This window comes from Thermobia domestica, chromosome 9, assembly GCF_964235325.1.
Source record: "Thermobia domestica chromosome 9, izTheDome1.hap1.1, whole genome shotgun sequence".
Taxonomy (NCBI): domain Eukaryota; kingdom Metazoa; phylum Arthropoda; class Insecta; order Zygentoma; family Lepismatidae; genus Thermobia; species Thermobia domestica.
The window spans coordinates 239,260,114-239,273,182 of NC_137462.1; the positions used below are offsets into that span (position 1 = coordinate 239,260,114).

At 30.9% G+C, this 13,069-nt stretch overlaps 1 protein-coding gene across 2 annotated transcripts in view; it reads right to left on the reverse strand.

The window, feature by feature from the left end:
* Positions 1-13,069, reverse strand: part of LOC145660632 (uncharacterized) — an 851,473-nt gene that overhangs the window by 361,490 nt on the left and 476,914 nt on the right. The gene's annotated exons all lie outside the window — the stretch shown is intronic.

Sequence of the window (13,069 nt, forward strand, 5' to 3'; positions counted from 1 at the left end):
ATATTTTCTCCTATCTTTAGTTTTCAAGATACCAGATTGACATTTTACACACGTATTGCGTATATCTTTTAATATTTTTCAGGTAATTTTGCGATCTCTACGTTAAAACAGTAACGGTTCAAAGGAGCCTAAACTTTTTAAAAAGGGATTTTTCAGAAAAAATCCCGATTTTCCTCGAATTCTCCTTTCCAGATACACGATGTAGACATGTGAACAGTACCGTTTGGAAGGTTGTTTTATTCTGAAGGGAATCTGGTACAAACAATGATCCCATAAGACCTTTTAGACAACACTTGCTAAAGAACAAAATAAGCCTTTTGCGTTATACTCTTGCATGCCAAACTGATGACGTCATGATCCCACCAACCTGACGAGACTGACGGAGATGTAACCTGCTCCGCAATGCATGTACAACTGAATAAAAAATCTAGCAGTAACAGACGTTAAATGAGCATTTTGAGCATTTTAAAATAATACACAAGTATATATATATATATATATATATATATATATATATATATATATATATATATATATATATATATATATATATATATATAATGTCCAAAGGATTAAACAAATCTTTTCTGTGAAGGTAGAACTTATTTTATATCTGAGATGGAATATAAAAATGGTTGCATTATTTTTCAGCATAAAAATGTTCGTTCGTTTCTATATAGAATCTTTCGTTTTACTTCAAAAAATCAAAGCAACCTATAAAGAGTATATTCACTAAAATATTCAATAATGCATTATTATTAAAGTTACTTCTAGAGGAAAGGTTATTCTTGTGAAAAAAGCTACTACTAATGTTTGTAGTTTTATTCACAAAAAATAATACTTTAACGCAAAACACTGCAACGTGGAATCTGAAGTGGTGCATAGTACTAAATAGTTTCTCACAGAGAGTGACGTTGTGAATACAAACAAGTAGCAATCGAATGGAACATACCTTGTACTATAGCACAGACAGAGTTGTACGCAGATGAATTTTAAAATTTTAAAGTAGTGACACTTGATACGTGATTTTTATTTTTGTGCTATTTTAATTGTTTCATAATTTATCCAGTTGCTTTTAGTCATAGCCGGAAAAAGATGTTTCACCACACGGGATGAGTGTTCAGTATAGTATTCCATAAGTCAGATTACAATAGTACTAAGATGGTTGAAGCAATTAATTGGTTGTTTCGTAGTATTCTTCAATAGTGCTCTATTTTAGTCAAGAGATATAACTTAATCAAAAATCTCTCTTTACGCTTTGAATTTGCTGAGGTTCTTATGGAGTATTAACATATTGCTACTCTATTCTTCAGCCAGCTCTTGGATTATTCCTTTTTTACAATAAACACTTCATATGTCAGTAGGGGAATTTTACTTAATATGATGGTAAGCAATCTACAAAACATTATAAGTGTTAGTTAGTATACATTTACATTGGATTTTAAAAGCCGCAAATTTACTATTACTTGCAGTAAGGGAGGGCCATATTTCACCACGTTCCATGAATTGTCGCCGAATCTGATTCATACTTTGCTTCAGCTCGAATTTCCTTGAAAGCTCTCCATTCTGTAAGTCCTTAGTTAAGATTATCAATTTTATTATAATGATCTTTAAGGAAGCATCTACACATTTCACACGTATATTAATTGCACTAATGTTGAAGAACATTTGTCAACACCACATATGGTATTTCTGATATAATAAACATCTGAAATCATTCAGTATTTAATTATAGAATACATTGAATTTGGTATGACAAATAAGCAAACTTAATTCATATTTCAAGTTCACATTAACAATAGTTAATAGTTACTGTTCACAGGAGTTATGGGCATTAATTTACATCGCAATACCAAATTAATATCAGTAGTTTATGCACATTATTATAACAAACAAAATTTTGCCTGATTTGAACATTCATATCAACACCTTTTGTTATTTTCATCGTATAGTATTTAAACCATTAGAATTACATAGAAAGTTAGTATAATTGGAAAACAATTTAAACTTCTAGGATATTAATCATTTATGAAAAATAGGGCAACGAAAATGAATTAATTTATGTTTAGCTGTGTAGAGCAACTAATATTTACTCAGTGTGAAATTTTCGAATTTCGTCACGTTCTAAAGTAAAATGCTAGCGAGACAAATGTGAGAGCCATAATTTAGAGCTTGGAAGGTAAAATTCTCAGGAATCTTATTAAACAAGATAAAGGATACTTGAAGGCGAAAAAAAAACAACTCGAAACTCGCAGAAAGAAAAAAACACATAATGGGAAACAAATTGTTATGCAAACGGAATTTTGAAACAGATAACGTAGGCGGAATTTTAAACAGCAGTTTGTTTGTTCAGAAAGTACAAGGCAAATTACCCAGATAAAATATATCAGCTGCATTCCTTATAGAAGTCAGATTAATTATATTTTTACTATACGAATTTTAAGTGAACATGACCTTTTAATTAAAGTAAATGAAATTAAATACTTTTGAAATAGTTAAACAAATATGTGAACATTACTATAGATATAGTGCAGAAATAATTAACACACAGTATATTAAAATATAAAATATAATTAATTTCTTTTGTTCAAGTTTAGCAATCTTTGTAGCATCAGAAATATGCAATATATTTAAAGTAAAGTCCTGATCTCACCATGCTTAGAACCAGAGAGCACATACGCCTAAAGCGCTCGCGCTTGACACACTACATCAACTAGGAGAGACAACTATTATATATAACATTATTATCTTGTATATATATATATATATATATATATATATATATATATATATATATATATATATATATATATATATATTTTTATTATTATTATTATTATTATTATTATTATTATTATTATTATTAAATGAGTAAAGATAATACATCCCCCATTTGGGACAATGCGATTGGCTCAAGAGCAGCACTATTACGCCCAAGTTGCCCAACGAGCTTGGTAAAACACTGAGTCGAATTGGAACAAGGGTAGAAGCAGAAATAAATTTCATCTTCTAGGATCGAAAACGACGTGTCTTGTTAGAAGGCAGACCTCTTACCGACTGCGATATCAGAGTATTAAAAATAAAATACGTAACTCCCAACGTACACTTGACGTCAGCATCACGAGCACAAAGAAACAAATTTGAAAATGTTTACGTTAAAGCACGAAGAGTTTTGAAATGAAAATGAAAGGAAAGCTTTCAGTTTAACGTATGACGATTATGAACTTCAGTCTAAGGGATTTTTTTTTATTTTAGTTTAGCGTCCCGTTCAGTCTAAGGGATACAAATAATTAAGGCAAGTGAATGATGAGGGAACAACTGGTGGAATGAGGATGTGGAAGGTAACAAAAATACCCAAGAACAACCACGGTACTTGGCCGGAAATCGAACCAGTAACCTTATTTACCAGAGGTAAACGCTTTACTACTTAACTGTCGTGTACTCCACGACGAAGAGTTTTCATATTTTACAATACTCAAGTTAAAAATTCGTTTCGAGAATACTTTCAATGAATGAATCCATATTTGTACTGGAAACTGTTACATTAGATAATTTATAAATAATGCTTCACAAAAATAAGTACGACGGTGCATTTTCTCTGATTTGGAATCAATAATATTAATCTTATTAACGTACGAAAAGAAGATTAACGGTAATACTGTATCACCAATATACCAAATCGAATATATTATATGTATCTTTAACACTACACAATAGAGTATATTTGAATTAACTGGATTTGCATCGGATCAATGCTTTTCTGATGTTTATTTTCTGTCAGTGCTGTAATATTGAATAAAATTAGATCTTCTCATGAACGTATTTACTGTTAGTGATGGTTAATTTATTAATATATTTTCGCATATATTTTCTAATGATATAAGGATTTTTCAGATGAAAGTGAGACTTATAGCAGGGTCATTGGCACAAACAACACATGTAATGTTGTCATCAATGCTAGAGTGTTCAATAACAGATTTGTTGTTTATGAACTTGCAGGCTTCAGAAGCAAGGACACTAAAACACAACAATCTACTAGTTACACAATGATCTACTATTTGATTTTGAAATTATTTTATCTAATTTAAAACTAAAATTTTAGAGCATGAAAAATAAACAGGACAATACAGAGAATATATTTTACTTAGAAGTGCCAATTGATATTCTTCCCATAGTTTCTTCTATGGCCACTTCATAGCCTGAAATACTCATCCCTGCTCACTCTTTCAGTTTTCAGTTCTCAGCATAGTTTCCAGTGACCCAACTGGCTGCTCTAATTACATTTACCCCAACAACCTACAACACTCCCTTTTCCTCGCCCCATCCCCCATTTTTTAACTTCAACTCTCATTTGGAAACCATGGAAGTGACGAAACTTGGGGAAAACAGCGCCAACCAACCACGCAGGAATTAAACACGTTGGGAATGAGAAAGGCAGAAATTTAATTAATGTCCGCAATTAACAGCCTGCATAATTATGAATGATTCATTGATTCTAGGGCAGTACTTGAATATAAGCATGCATTACGTTTATGTGTAAGTGCATATAGTGTGTGTATAATTATGTCTACATATATATAGAAGTGTGAGAAGTTTCATTGAGTTAGTATGCGTGCTTTGTGTGAGTTATGTATGTTTTCATGAGCATTGATGTGTTTTTAGGGCTAAAATGACTACAAAAAGATCTGGGGCATAAAGGTGAACATTCGTCCAACATTAGGAGAATACTTGTCTATTTTATTTTAATGGCACTTATTCTGTATGTATTATTCCATAACATACGCATTCTGATTATTAATATTAATAGGAAAACCACCAATTGTTTAAGAAATGATAGATTTATATTTTCTGACGTTTGAAATAAAATTTTAAAAATTTAATCAATTCAAATAAGGATTGACTAAGCATCTTAACAAAATTATAAGAAATACTCTTACAATCTGTATAGATGGTATTTTTATTGTTTTGATCCAATTCTATAGTTTTAATATAAAGCATTCAATATAGGACAACAGGAAAACATAATTCTGTTTTGAGAAACATGAGAAAAGAACAGCTGAAGTTGGCAGCTGTAATACGTCATTGGTAGAAACCGGAGAAGGAAGTAAACAGTATACATAACCTTCCTTTGTATTTGAGCACATTCCACAAATTACTGTAGATTTAAAGCATGTAAATGTTTCTAAGACAACCTACCAAACATCAACATAGAAAAAAATGATTTATCAGAAAATATGTCAAAATCAATAATGACAGTGACAGGTAGTTTACTCTAAACTTCTTGAAGTTTCTCCTGTTTAATGGGTGTTTGTCAATATAACTTTACAACACCTCTAGGTACATATAGGCGACTTGGACGCCAATAGAGCTAAGTAAAAGAAATGGTCTGATATTATCATTCACTTCTATACATAAGTATCATCTTTAGAATGTATTTGTAAAAACTAAATTGTAAACACTATGACTATAAACTACATACTTATGGTTTTCGTTACAAATATTAACAGAAATATGAATTTCTCATGAGGTATTGAACTTCAAATTTCTATCTTGGAAAATTTCAATTCTGAACAGGCTACTTGCCATTGAAACGGTCCGTATATCACAAACATGTAGCAGTAATCCACGTTAGCCTTGTTTGCAATTATAAATATTTACATATTATAGCACTATGCTAGTGATGTTCATATTTATAATGTCATAGTGACGCTTTATGTGATTAGTACTGGATTACCTTCAACAACAAAAGTGCTTTTCTCTTTACTTCGAGGCCATGATGAAACAATGCTATTCTAATGTGCAGGTCTCGCATTCAATTGAGTTGAGTTGATTTTAGTTGAGCGTCCCTTTCAGCAGCGAGGCTATATGAGACGTGGACCTACTGATTAACGTGGAATCCGAACTACATGAGCTCCCGCCGGGAATCGAACCCGGGTCACCCACGCCAAAGGCTCGCATTCAATCTTAGTCTCTTGATATTATATATATATATATATATATATATATATATATATATATATATATATATATATATATATATATATATATATATATATATATATATATATTGATAAATAAAAAATTGAATATGCGGTATTAAATCTTTGGGTGCCATGTGCCATAGAGTTAGTTAGTTAGATCTCTAGATATCGTTAAGGTCCACTTTCCGGCACTGTTATTCGCTTAATTTCGCAACAAATAACTATACCAAAATTGCTTACGATAAACCGACATCCTCACTTCTCATTGCTAAATTGATTACCAACTTTTGCGGCCATACTATACAATAAGCAGAATTATTTTTCTCTGGGTTTTCTCTTTTAATATCTCTGATTATAATCATTTAGTAAAAGCAGTAAAATGAAATTACCTATTTCTAAGTCATATTTTCTTAGTTAAATCATTCTTATTCATTGGTTTGAGTTCTAGGTATGCAAATTAATTTATCACGAATACATTATTATTGTAATTGCAATGTTTCAGTTTGTTACATCTTTCTGTAAATACAGAGATCCAAAACAGAAAAACAGTTAATGTTATTCATTTTGATTACGTATCTTAAATTTATTCTGGGTGGTAGTAAATGTAGTTCGCATCACAGATTAAACTACAGATTTTACCTCTTACATAATTTCGCAGGTAAAAAGCGAAAGCAACCTTCCTCGAGCCAACCAAAATGACTAACACTCTTGGTATTGCTCGAAGTGTGCCTGAAATGTTAGTCCACCCACATTACTGCAAATTACCACGGGTTGCATAAAAGAATAAGAAAAAGAATAAGAGTAAGAAGAACATATGAGACAATTTCATAGTGAAAATATTAACGACAAAAAGAAATAGAAAAGAAGGACTTTGCGGCCAGGACTCATAGTTGAAGGTGAATGAAATGAAATCAAATTTCTAGGTTAACATCCCATGATTATTGATCGAGAATAAGGAAGACAGTGATGATGATCAGGAATGAAGAAAGTAAGAGGAAACGGAAGAATCCCGAGAAAAAAACGTATATACGCGTATTTGTTCATCAGAAAGTCGACTTGGCACGACCTGAAATCGAACCAGGAAGGCGACGCATCAGAGCTGAGAGTCTTCCAACAACCCACCGTGGACCTCTAATATTTGAAGGTATCATACAAGCAGGGCTGGGAAAAAGAACTGAGAGAAACAACTGTCAGGATAAGCTGCAAAATATAATTGGTTGATCTTGAGTCTAATATGACTTTCAACATTGATATTATATCACTGTGCTTAAATTTGTATGTAGAATACCGACAAGTGGACTCCTGTCTTCAGGAACCTTGAACATCTTGCACACAAAGGTGTAAGTCAACAATATAACCTCAAAGGAACTAATCCACATGGTTTAAACAAAGGTCTTCGGTTGTGAAGCAGGAATGTTAATATTTAGTTTCAATCGCTGGATATGGAACGTTTATTCATTTATATAGTGTTACTTCCGGTTTGGCAAACAGTAGCATTCTTGGTTTGCTGATAGGATGTCGAGCGTTCAACTGAGATATGTGCGACCATCCTGGCCAAGATTTGTCTAGTATTTTTCCTCACCCCACTAAACAAAACTGGGATGTTACCTTGATATTTAGGATTTGGTAAAGTTTCTTCCAAAATGCTTCCATGTTTCAACGTTAATTGTTTCCAGAGTCTATTTCACACTTGTATCTCGCAAAAGAATTAGAATTATAACAATTCACTGACCAATGGACTCTTAGAGCTTTAAATTCATCTATGAATATTTACTAATTTTTGTATTTTGCAATACTACAGAATTATTTCTTTCTTATCTTTGATAGCATAATAAGCAGCATTTTATTTCTTTACTACATAAATTAATCACTTTTGGAATTTAATTTTGGAATTTTAGCAAGAACGTGCAAGAAGCATTAGAGAAAGGATTTCAGTTGCAGGTAAAAATTACGAATATTGATGATTTAATTGACATAAACTAGTTCGGACATGTTACATGGAGTAAGTCTCCAGTTTCCGCAATTTAGACGAAAGAAGACTAAAATTAATCCGTAATAATAATAGGCCTATATACACATTTGTTACATTTAAAAGCCAAAACACAATATCTCGTCATTAATATTTTTACAGTACTTGATTTCGGAATACCACATTTCTTTAAATGTTTGCGTTTATTCATAAGTGCTAATTTCCTTGATCGAATATCGACAGCTTCAAAAACAACAAAATAATGTAGATATTATGCGTCTTATGGTAATTTTTTGCATACAGGAAGATTGCAAATTGATTACATTGTTTGCAAGTGACGTACGACGTATAGCAATGTTGTGTGATGTACTGATCTTACGTGAATTTTTGCATGTTCATAAGCTTATCAATAAGATGAAAGCTATATACTGAACCTAGTCAATTTTGTGTGGGAGAGATCGTGTAAATACCACAAATCGCCTTGTGTTGAATAGGTATAATCATTTAGTACGAGATTAAACATGAAACAAATTTATTTGTCCCAAGAGTATTTAAAACGTATTAACGTTAACACGTTTAAGGTTCAGAATTTCAATATTTTATTCAGAGTTTTTTCTTTTTTAACATTGGACTGAATTACTTTGTAAATGATTTGGGGTTTTCAATTTTTCTTTTAAAATCACTGCAGTTCCTTCAGCAATCGTATATAACAAAAATAAAACGAGAAATGGACTATGTATACTCTGATTTACTGTTCTTATATTCCAGTAACTTTGTAAAGTAATGCACAAAACCATTCCTGTGTCCTTCCTCTCAATACTTTTTCACCCAATAACATGATATTAACGATTCTGCAAAACAAATGAAGTAACTCATCAGATACTTAGTATATATTTCATGTTTTAGATTCCTAACAAAGAAATTCCACATTCATTTTTTTACGTCTTTCGTTATCAGTTGTTGTAAAGGTGCTACTCGTACGTACGTCCGGAGTGCATGTATGAAAGATTCTTGAATTTCACACTATCGAAATATCATTTTCCATCTCATTTATCTAAATTTTCCAATAGAAAGAGCCTTCAAAACTCTCTATGCACTTTAACATGTTTCAGTAAATACATAAATACGTATACTAATAGCCCCAACTTGGTTTATAAGGCCTTATCACTAAACAGTACCATGAAATGCAGCTACTTCGGAGTATTGTGATGCGAATAGCTGAAAAATACATAATTTCAGATCAAACTCATAATTTTTCTAGTGCATTTTCAGACGTTAACGGACCTTAAACATGTATAGCAATGGCTTAACTTATGGCATAACCTTCTGACAACCAGAATCACATATATTTAACTTATTGTGCATCTTTCGTACGAAAGAAAGTGAAAATTCAGAAAAAAACTCTCTCTTCATATATAAAGACTTTTCATTTTCTCAATCTATACTTTAAATCAGTTTACATGGAACTCGCAGTTTATTGTTCGATCCTATTACTATTAACATTTCAAAGGAAAACCTGATTAGCATGTGTATAAAGCAGATTTTGTCTTCTAATGGGTCGGTCGACAACAGATTATATAGAGGTGAGGAGAAACTTTCCTACATCTCGTGAAAACTTTCCCTTTTCAATGGAAACCCAAGTAATTAATTGTCTATCAAAATTTGTAATTACTTTCTATATTCAATTGTTAGCGATAGTTGAATAACTAACTTCGTTGTCCCCTTAAGACTCTTTGTGTTGTTAGAACATTACTTTGATGAAACTAACCGCAACTTCCAACAAAATTGGATTACCATATGCTTAACCTTATTTAAAGGCTATCCAACACAGAGAACGCAAATAACACTGCTGTCTATTGCAATACAACATGATACGTAATAAGAAAGCCCAACTTTTTAACAAGGACACAAGCACAATTCGTTGAAGATACATTCTTCATTATAGTGTCTTCTGAGGTATTCAACGATTCGTATTTACAGATTATTCAAAATTATATTGAGACATATTTTTATGTTAGAAGTTTGTACACGTTTCGTGCAACATAAATGTATTCACTAACCATTTATATGTGCACTGTAGTATCATGATTTAGACTAAAGTCATGTATACACGATTTCTAAGAAGTAAATAAATTTATAAAAGAAGGAACTAAGAATTTGTTCTTTCCTAATAATGTGAAAATGCTGGTCAACAAAGGAAAAAGCGATGATAAAAGATAGTATATGGTGTCCAAAATACTCAGTTAAGATCTCAGTTTTAGTCGTAGCATTCAAGTGATGTATCCATGGAGTGTATTTTTATTCTCTAACATTTTATAACGAAGAACATTGGTTATAACACTGATCTTTGCTACTAATGGCAGAAACGCTAATCATAAAACCATGGGAGAATTCACATATACAGTATGCATTGCACGATCTTTAAAATTAACTACATGTACATTCAATTGTGAATAAAATAACTTTAACTTTTAAAAACTTGTTTTGAATAACATCTAAATAGATATGACACGGAAGATCTGTCGTAACTTATTTTCGTCACTCATCTTAGAGACAGTCACACTGGCAATTAATTTAGAACATTATTAAAATTATTATTTCTGTAAGAATAGCTCTCTGGCAAGGTTAGCTATTCACAAATGTCAATGAAGAATTCTCAGTAAATAATGTATTATTTGTGAAGTTTAAATATTGTAATAATATTTCTGCAATAACAAAAATGGTTAAAATGTGTATGAAGTTTAAAGAGTGACAACTCGGAAGAATCAATAATATGTAGTATTCACTATTGGAAAAATGAACCTAATAAAAATGTTTGAAAAAATAGCATAATGAGTTTAATAATTTGCTAAAGATTTACTTTGTGAATGAACGTATCAAACAGTGGTCAAACGGATGTGTATAAACTTCTACGGGCTTGCAATTTTCATATTTTAGTTTCTCTTTGTTGTAGTTATCCCTATTGATCCCATTGAATGGAATTGTATGAAAAATGCTACACTTCTCGTTGGTATACATCGTAAAATGAAATATAATTACTTTCAGCACGTTTTATTAGAACGTAATTATTGAAACTGCATAAAAATTAGCAACCACTTATACCTGTATACCTTTTTAAGTTCGTGGTTATATTGTTTTTGCGGTATCTTTCTTTACACACACATTTTATATATATAAAAGAGAGTACATGTGCGCGTATAACATTTTTTATTTCATAAATTATTCAGAAAAGAACAAAAAAGAATTATTGTAAAAATTCATATAAAAAGATGTTGAATTTTGATAATAAAATATAAGAGAGAAAGAGAATAATTAAATTCTGGATCCCTTAGCAAATAAAATGGAGTTCATTTACGAAATGTGAACGTTACATTATTATGAAAACATTAATATTAACCGGAAGTTTATTATTTATATAATGTGATATATTTCAGTAGGTAGAATTTCATATAATAGCTCGTTTTATCAAATTCAATTGTCATACTTTATAAAGTGATATGTAAGTCGTAGGTTTTCTTTTCTGTATCTTGCATTAAAAAGTTTTTACGTGAAAGGTTAAAGTTTCTTTAATTTTAGTTTCCATTGTGATTCGTTTCATAAAATTAAGGGCGAAAAACGATTCATGTATTATTTCAAACGCATTTAAACTTTGATGTTGCTTTCCTTATTATAATTTTAGGAAAAGATGAAGTAATAAAGACAAATTAATATTGCATTGATGTTTTATCACTATTCTGTTCAATTGATCTTGAATTATGAAAATGTTATATTATCAATTATCATACACATTCCATTATGACTATTAGATTTGTTCATGTTACAGAAGTATTAGCGCACTTTTCAAATTTCATTTTGGCAACTGGAAAATTGGAGTGCGCAAACAATGCAGACTATATAATACAGTTCCTGATCTGAATTTTATTACGAAAATTAAGAATGTTATACTTTTGAAAGTTATTCAATGTAAATTTGTAATATGGACTAATCTTAAATTATCAACAATTAAAGAACATGACAAACGTAATGAACGCAAAGCAGGTATATAGACCTAGTATTCTATATTAATAATTCTTGATTAATCACAACATTGTACAGGATCAAGAAGCCCTTGATTCGTCTTGATATTGCGGTTCTAACTGCACGACAATTAGAGTCAGCATTTACGATTCTTCGCAAAGAAGTTATTAGAGTTACTGGTACAATAGATCAACAATACGAGAATAGCTCTGAAACAACTACAAATCCCACAGGTAATGGTTGAATTCGAAATAAGTTACTATCAGTATGCTCACATGCACAAACGTTTTATATTTATACGTACTTGTTATAATTTCTTAAACACAATCGTATCACATCTTTCCTTTTATCCCAATAAATGAACAATAGATAGGTACTTAAGGAAGAACATTTCATATGTAGGGAAAGAAATGTGTATAAGAAACAAGGAACAAAAGTGAGATTCAAAACATTCCATTAAAAACTAGGGTGCGCAAGATAAACTGTGTTTCAATTTAAAGAAGCAAATACGGTATTAGACAAAATGATTCTAAAAAGTAAAGTAATTAAATCGATAATAATACAGCATTCTCCTAACTACACTCAAAGTCTCCACTGAAACGATAGATGATTTATTTATTTACAAACGGATGTAGGGATTCGCCTTGCATAAATTACTACGAAATAAAATATATTAACAACATATTATCCAATTAGAACAGCAAATTTCTAACATAATATGATTACGAGAATGAACAAAGATCCATTTTTACCTCTAAATATTTACAACAACTCAATGGGAGGTCATTTTATAAATATTACTTTTCGCTAAGCGTGTTTAAAATCTGTTTTTCATATAATAACGTACGTTCTGCCACGATCAGGAGAACTATTTGCATACGAAACAGGAGCGACAATAAACATTATTATAAATCAAGTATTATTTCTGTATTAATGGTATTATCACACGTAAATTTATTACAAAGAAAGTTCCCTTAAATTTAATTAAATTACGCAAGGAACCACTTGTTTATCTCAATGATTGACAGAAGCAGCTACTTACCGTAATAATTGTTTCTGAAATATTACTAACCAAACTGAACGTAACCAAATCTAGTGTAAT